Consider the following 7,716-nt stretch of genomic DNA (forward strand, 5'->3'; position numbering starts at 1 on the left):
CGTCAAAAACATAACTTTGAACCAGAGTCCGGAGGATCGACAGAGAGCGCAGCGAAGCACGCAACTTCCCGGTCCGACAGCTGGCCGTGTTGTGCTGCGTGTGTGTGAACAACTTTAGCGGGAATCCCACCGGTGCGTCCTGCTGCAGCAGCGGGTCGATAGTCCTCTTTTCCGGTTCTGTAGAGGACTAAATACGAATCAAAACTTTGTCAATCTCCTTTTGATCAGTTACGGTTGTATCCTTAACGATGTTGGAGATGGAGCAGCGTCGGTGCTACAACACATGACTGTTGAGTTCCTTGATTTCCTCTGAGTCGGTGGAGCACTCACTGACTCTTCTCATAGCGCGAGCAGATCTTTCGCTGCGGCTCGTTTCCCGACAGCGCCATCTAAATGACTCACACTAGAAAAATACATATTTATTTTCTGTGTTTATTTAAGAAAACAAAAAAACAGACGATGGATGAAGACACAAACAACAGGCCTTATTATTCAAACGTCTAGTAGCTGTAGGCTAAGTAGTGAGTGAAATATTATGACATTATACACCAGTAGGATCAATGTAAATGCATAATACGACAGGGCTAATATGGAATTAGTTCTTAATTCAAGTGAACAAATCATCAAGACATGAACTGATCCAATTTAATGGATTAATTAAGCAAAACACTTTCCATAACGATGACGTAGTTGTCTCCAATAATACATTTAGCACCATTTTAAACGTAATATGGTACAGAAGCTGTTCCCTCTGAGGTTACAGGATTTATTTCAGCACCACGGACAGCTCCGAGTGTGAACCGGCAGACAGACGGCAGCTCAGCAGCGACACCCAGTGGACTGACCGCAGAATACACTCACAGCCCTGTGCTGAACGCAAAGGCATGAAAGAAACGTTTACTCTTTAATATGTATTTACGGCTTTTAAAAGACGTTGTAAAACGGTGGCCTTTTTCCTGATGGAGACTGTGATACCTTCCTGGTAATATAAAAACGTTGGCTTTTAATAATTTTATTTTAAAAGGATAATTATTCAAAATGTAATACATTGTGAAATAACAACAAAAAACAGTTGAAGTATCAGTTGTTGCTGTTTTCATTGTTGTTGTTGTTGTCCTTTAGTTTGTCATTGTCTTTATAGAAAGAAAACAGATGAAAACAATACAAACTAAAATGTTGACTTGACCTCGGTATAGCCGGCGTACCATCTTAAAGTCATCCATGAAAGAGTGGCCATCGTTGAGTCGTCCAAAGGACACATCCAGCGTCGGCCTGTAATGGACCGCAAGCATCCTCTGTTGCCATGGAAACTGTTTCCGCTCTTCCGTTGTCGGGCCTCGGCTCTGCCTGTTGCCGCTATCGCCTCTTGTTGGCTTGCAGCCCAAACAGACTGGCTCCGCTGACATCACGAGCCTGGCCTGAGATTTAAAATGCACCACCGGTCAGATCACATTCACTGATTGTAAAATGACAACATGTGTGTGTGTGCTATACGGACAGACAAGAATCCTTTTCCTCATTTGTTTTCTTTATATTTTAAAGCAGAATCTTTGGCTGCAGAAATGAGCAGAACAATCACAGAAAAGCAAGTGTTCACTGAGTCGGAGATAACCTCTCACGCCTTTTTGATGAGAGGATGAATCTTAATGCCACTTGGAGAGAGTTGAACCAAGGGAACTACCACCAGCAGCATCGTGTCAGGATATCTCTCACACTTCATCTTTATCTTTTCATTTTCTTTCCTCTGCTTTTCTCCAGTCCAGTCCTGAGTCTTATCGTCTTTCTCCTTCTACTGCTTAATGATGACCTCTTCGCCAACGCACTATCCATCAATATGTATTATCTTACATCGACTGCCTCTCTGTCTGAGCCTCTCTATCTTTGTCTCCGTCTGCTTACTCGTCTCTTGAGTACAGTTTCTCTTTCCCTCCCACTGTTTGGTTTGGACTCACAGAAGCAGACGCCCAAGGACAAAGAACTCTTAAAAGCATTCCCTTTATACTAAACACTGTATGCATATAACGGGGAAATATACATCTGGGAAAAGCAAGTGTGAAAGCAGGCTTAGGTGTTACGAAATGGGAGGAAAATCAAATGCACTTGCAGCTTTGATCACAGTAGAAACTAGAAGGGCATTCAGAGAGTGCAGACATCTGCCATGGCCAACCTGCTGCAACATTTAATGAGCTCTTCTTTGGCCATTGCTACACCCATAGCAATTAATAAGGCCAGACGTTTTCCAGTGATCCTGCTGATGAACAAACCAAACCAAAAACATCTTTGGCAGAGGAAATAAAACCCCGTCACACTGAACCTCTATTGTTTGTCTGCCAGGAATGTGAGAGGAAGACAAACAGCAAAACCGTTTTTCTTTGGAATAACATAGAGCCTGCTAACATTGTATTATTATTCTGTTGTTCCCTCTTGTCTCACATAATGTTGTCCCCACAGCCCGTTACTGATGAAGCTACTCCTTAATGTTCCATTGTTTATTGGTAAAGATTGTATAGCTAGCTAGTTACCACAGCAGAGGCTGGACGTTAAACCAAACTAAACCATTCAGCCATTACTTTAGCTAACTATTCCTGCCAATTATCTATTATGCTGCTTTTAACGAACAATTTCTACCAATTACATCGATTACTTTTGGCTAAATATTTCAACCCTTTAACTTTTAGCAAACTATTTTAGCAATCTATCCATTGCAGATACTTTTAGCTGAGAATTTCAACAACTTAGCTTAGCCATTGCCTTTAGCTAGCTAACTATGTCAACCGTTTGCTACTAAACTATTTGAGCGGTTGATTACTTTTAGCTCGCGCTTAACGCTAACTGTTTCAACTAGCGTTACCGTGGTGACTAAGTTAGCTCACGTTAACTGGTAACGTTAGCATAAGCTTTGATGTACAGTCGGCTTTCTCTCCTCTAAGCAGCTGCTGAAACACATCCACCCCCATGTTTCGGGATTGAGAAACCAACTCGAAAAACAAGATTTTAATTACATATCCCACGGTGAATATGTGCATTCAAGCATCGTGAAGCCAGGCAAACCAACAGTTGTGACTTTGTAGAGCTGTAGCCCCTTAGTGGTGAGAGAGTAGCATATTTAAACTCTTAATTTCCCTCTCTCCAGCCCGCGGCTCTCAGCTACACATGACGAGTTATTACTCACATAGGAGCTCTCAGCAGATATGTGCCAGCTCATAGATAGATCACCTCTACACTGCCATGAATGTCAAAAACACCCATTCATGTAACTGGGAGTGATGGCACTGCAAATGTGGTGATCTAATATTGGTGCTGAAAACAGTCTTAATGTTCATCTGTACAGCTCCATCAAGATGCAGATGCATTAAAGTCTAAATGGCAGCAGTGGCTTCCTCCTCTGCTGAGGCTTTTACACTTACATAATAATTCAATGAAATACATACTGCCGTACTTCGATTCATTAGTAATAAATGATTCAGTCAACAGTTACACTGCGAGTGTACAGTATTGAGATGTCTGTAGGCTACATGTGAGGGCCTGTACCTGCAGTCAGAGCAACGCCTCACAAGTGAGATTTTCTTTCACACTGCACGAAAAGACGTGCATCCTTCAAAATGTGGGTGCAGGTGCAGGTATGAGCTGGTGCATAGGGCTATTCGTGTGACGGTTGTGTGAAAGGCAGAAAAGCTGGAGAATGTTTTGGAAAAATATCCAGTTCAAGTTTCAGGGGACTTTTGGCTGACTAGCCAGGTGTTGCACTATATTTATCCGACAGCTGCACAAGCTACATTGTACATTTTTAGAGGAGAAGTAAATAAATTCTTTGTGGAGGATATGCGTTTCCAGCATTGGCAGCAATCGCAGTACAATCCCTGCAGTGCAGCTCTGTTGGCAGGTTATTGTCAAGAAGCAGCGCGGCAAGTGATGAGAAGCTGGAGGCTCATGTTACTCATATAACTCTGTATAAAATGTGTTTATGGGGAATATTCTCAAAGACAAAATGAGGAAATGTTAAAAGAGGATTAAATTAAGCTCTGCTGCAAATGTTTTTTGCAATTAATTAATTAATCAATTAATTAAAAAATTGCAAAAATTTGCTCTGCTGCAAAAAGTGTCTAAAAGTGTCTATCGGATTTATACAATTTCACAATCAAGTTTGAAGGCAGATTGTGAAGTAAATCTCTACATTTAAAAGAACTCAAGTGAATGCAAAGCCCTTTCAACTTGTTTTCACCTGTGCTGCAATACAAACCAGTTTCACATGGTTTTTTTCGATCATTTTGCAGACTCATCAGTTCCTTTGTACACATACGATCCTGACACATCAAAGAAAAGTGTTCCTGGAGGTTCAGGGCTGATCAGTTTTCTCTCTCTTCTCCCAGACAGTCGTTGTGTTCTCCTCTGGAAGAACCTTGTCTGCTCTGCAAAACGAATTTGCATATTGCGCCAGATCCTAATGTGGGCATAATTTAAGACAACAAGAACACATTTTAATACTATTAAATAGGCCGTTCTGTCTGTAAACATAAACGTGATTTAAACAAAGGATCCTGACAAATAGAAGTCGATGCAGCTTTTTCATTTTGAGAAAGAGTAACTTGTCCATTCATGCCTGCCCTCATACAGGATCACTGAGGTCTTTTATTTATTTAATTACAGCCGACGCGGTTTGTTCTTTGGGCATTACAAAAACCTTCCAGGCCGAGCTTTCACAGCTCAACAAAATGCAGCTGCTTGCAGAAAGGTCAGTCCTCAGCAAGACTTATTCTTGAACAAAATTCTGACGCAAACATCAGGCAACACTGATAGAAAAGCCCTGAAATATCTTCACACAGCCTCCTGACCTTTGATCTTAAGGAACACAGAATTGTTTGCATGATTAATAAATATGTGACTTCTCTCTGGAGTAAAGGGGAAGAAAACTGGTTCGATCAAGTATTAAACATCTCAAATTGACAAATGTTTTGTCATAATATTTGCTAGAATAAATGTTCTACCTTTTAGGGCTACAAATATTAAATTTGACCCTTCCCTGTATATAGGGAGCAGCCAATGACAGGCGCCCGGGGATATGGTTTCTTTTAAAGACGTTGATTTTTTCAGCAGGCAGGAAGGTTTCACTTTTACTCTTGTTGCTCATCAGCCATTCATTCCAGGGCATGTCTGCTCACGTTAGGAGCTGACAACACATGACTTAGTGTTTCCCTTAAAGTGGACTCAGTGAGCCTTCCTCCACACAGTAGATCCTCTGCATGGTGAGTACCCGCAGCCCTTTCGTACAATCGCTTGCCTGTGTGTAGCTTGTATTTGCTTCCTCGAATGTGATTATTGATTTCAAATGCAGATGAAAGAGATGAGTTTCTCCTCTGACGTGATGACTCGGCATGTTTTTGGCTGGGTTTCGATCCTCTGGTTGACTTCAGCAGTCAGCATTGCTGGTGAGGCTTTTGTTTTGTGCATGAAGAGACACGTTGATCAAAACAGCACAGAACAGCTAGCGTGGTTCTTCCTGATAAGAGTCCAACATATAACCCTGTCTACAGTCGCTCTTTGGGTTTAGAACAGATTAAACAAAGTGAGTTTTAGAGGTGCTGGTAGGTGGATTGTAATTATCATAATTTGACCCTCATATACTAACTTCAAAACAATATTGACAGTGGAATGACGAACGACAATACAATGTTTTCAGACCGTGTTTTTTTGAAACTTGAATCATCCCTTTCTCTGATAATTCAGCCAGTCAAGGTGTGACGCTGGAGACCATTTCCCAGGTGGTTGCGCGGTGTGGAGATGATGTGGCACTGACATGTGATGCCAGCTCATCAGGCAATATTCTGTCATTTTCCTGGCTGGCTAAGAATAAACGTGTGTGTCAATATGGAGCCAACGGATCATCTGAGGTTCTGTGTGAAAGCACGGCCAAGCCTCACAGACTCACTCTGTCTCTCCTCAACGTGATGCCGGTCGACCAGGGGAAATACATCTGCAAACTACATTCCACCAGCGGAGCAAAGTCCAACACAACTCATGTTACAGTACAAGGTGAGCGACAACTTTTTCTTTTTTTAAACACATTTTTCTCGCTGTCTTCTTGCGTCTGTCTAAAAGTCCTTGATCATTACAGACTGCGTTGGAAGCTACGGCTCCTCCATCAATGGGTACCATGCTGAGTGCTGGTTCAATGGAGTTTACCCCATCGGCACCGTCCACTGGCTCCAGGGAGACGATAACGTCACGCTCTCAGCCAGCACACAGACAGAGACGGACCCTGATGGACGGTTCAATGTCTCAAGTACAATTAGTGTACAGAAAGGAAACCTGAGTCAGCCGTACGAATGCTCACTGTGGATTCCCTCTGCCAGGAAGCTGCTCTCTAGTCAACGGATACTTTTGGTTGAGAAACAGATCAGGTCATCAGGATGCACGGTCAAACTGCAGTGGATCTGTATAATGGTGGGGATCATGACGTTGATGATATGAAGAGAACAAACAGTGTTTCAGTTGTTGATAGAAAAGCAAAGAACAGAAATGAGAGGAGGCAAAGATTGAGGCACGGCATTAAAAAGGGTGACGGTCTATTCGACTTGTGTAGTTCCGTTTGAATCGTTGCTGAGTGCTGCCGTTGAGTGGGCACATTATTGCTTTCAACATGTTATCTAGTGACTTGCAAGTGAGAGCCGACGGGCAACTCTCTTCTCTGGAAAGATGAGACCTGAAGCAACACTTTGTGTGACTCCCATGTCTATAATGCATGATCAACATACTTATAATGCGTTGATCAGCTTACAGCATCGTATAATTAAACTCATTCATGTTCATAATGCTTTATAACTATAACGACAACACATTATAGAACATTTTAAGGACATTTTTTTACAACTATGGGAATTTTAATACACAATGTCAGTAATCATGATACCCCATAAGACATTATAAAATGCTTAATAATGTGTTATAGTGATTGTTATGAAGCATTATGGATGTTTCTATGTGCTTATGATTGGAATGATATCGTGCCATGAACTGATTAGAACACACTATAAGTATGTTTAAGTCAGTTTGTAAATCTTTAACTGGAGATGAGGAAGTCAGCTGATTTAATGATTGGTTTGAGTACAAATCTAAAAGCGTATTTTGACTTCAACCTTTGCAGAAACAGCAGTTGTGTTTTGAAATGCCATAATGTGTTTTGCTTTACTGGTAGTTGTAGGAAATGACTTCATCAAACCTTCACTTCATCCTGATGGCCAGAAGGAGGCAGTCCTCCCATGTAGGTAAAACAAGGAGCTGACTCACTGCCTTTACGCACCTCTTGTTCGTTGTGAAAGCTTTTCTTCTTTCACACCTCGTTCATATCGTACATCCTCTCTTTTTTAGGATTTGTATCTGGTGTTCCTCAAAGATAAGTTTCTGTTCCAACCGACTGTGTTTGCTCATCTGTGGTGTGACTGTCTGTGGAAAGTTGTGTGAGTTTAGACATCTGTATAGGTGGTGGCCTCATACAACAGTATTTGCTTGTGTTTTAGTTTGGTGATCTTTGTTGAACCATTTTGTGTTTTGGAACACAGTTTCGCAGCCTGTTGAATATGCTTTTGTATTTGAGTTTGAGTTTGTTGAGAATCTGCTCTGAGAGGCAACATTCAAATGACACGCAGGTTTCGCTCGGTGGAAAGACAACTCTCCTTTGCGTTTGTATTTGTATGCATTTCTTCTTTTGTGAAATAAACT

The 7,716-nt window shown here is 41.6% G+C and overlaps 1 long non-coding RNA gene across 1 annotated transcript; it reads left to right on the forward strand.

The window, feature by feature from the left end:
• Positions 1-5,212: 5,212 nt before the first annotated feature.
• Positions 5,213-7,716, forward strand: LOC306786947. The gene is made up of 4 exons (XR_013772514.1): positions 5,213-5,243; positions 5,333-5,426; positions 5,725-6,030; positions 6,113-7,716. It is a non-coding gene; the product is annotated as an uncharacterized lncRNA (long non-coding RNA).

This window comes from Melanostigma gelatinosum (assembly GCF_949748355.1).
Source record: "Melanostigma gelatinosum genome assembly, chromosome: 13".
Classification (NCBI taxonomy): Eukaryota; Metazoa; Chordata; class Actinopteri; order Perciformes; family Zoarcidae; genus Melanostigma; species Melanostigma gelatinosum.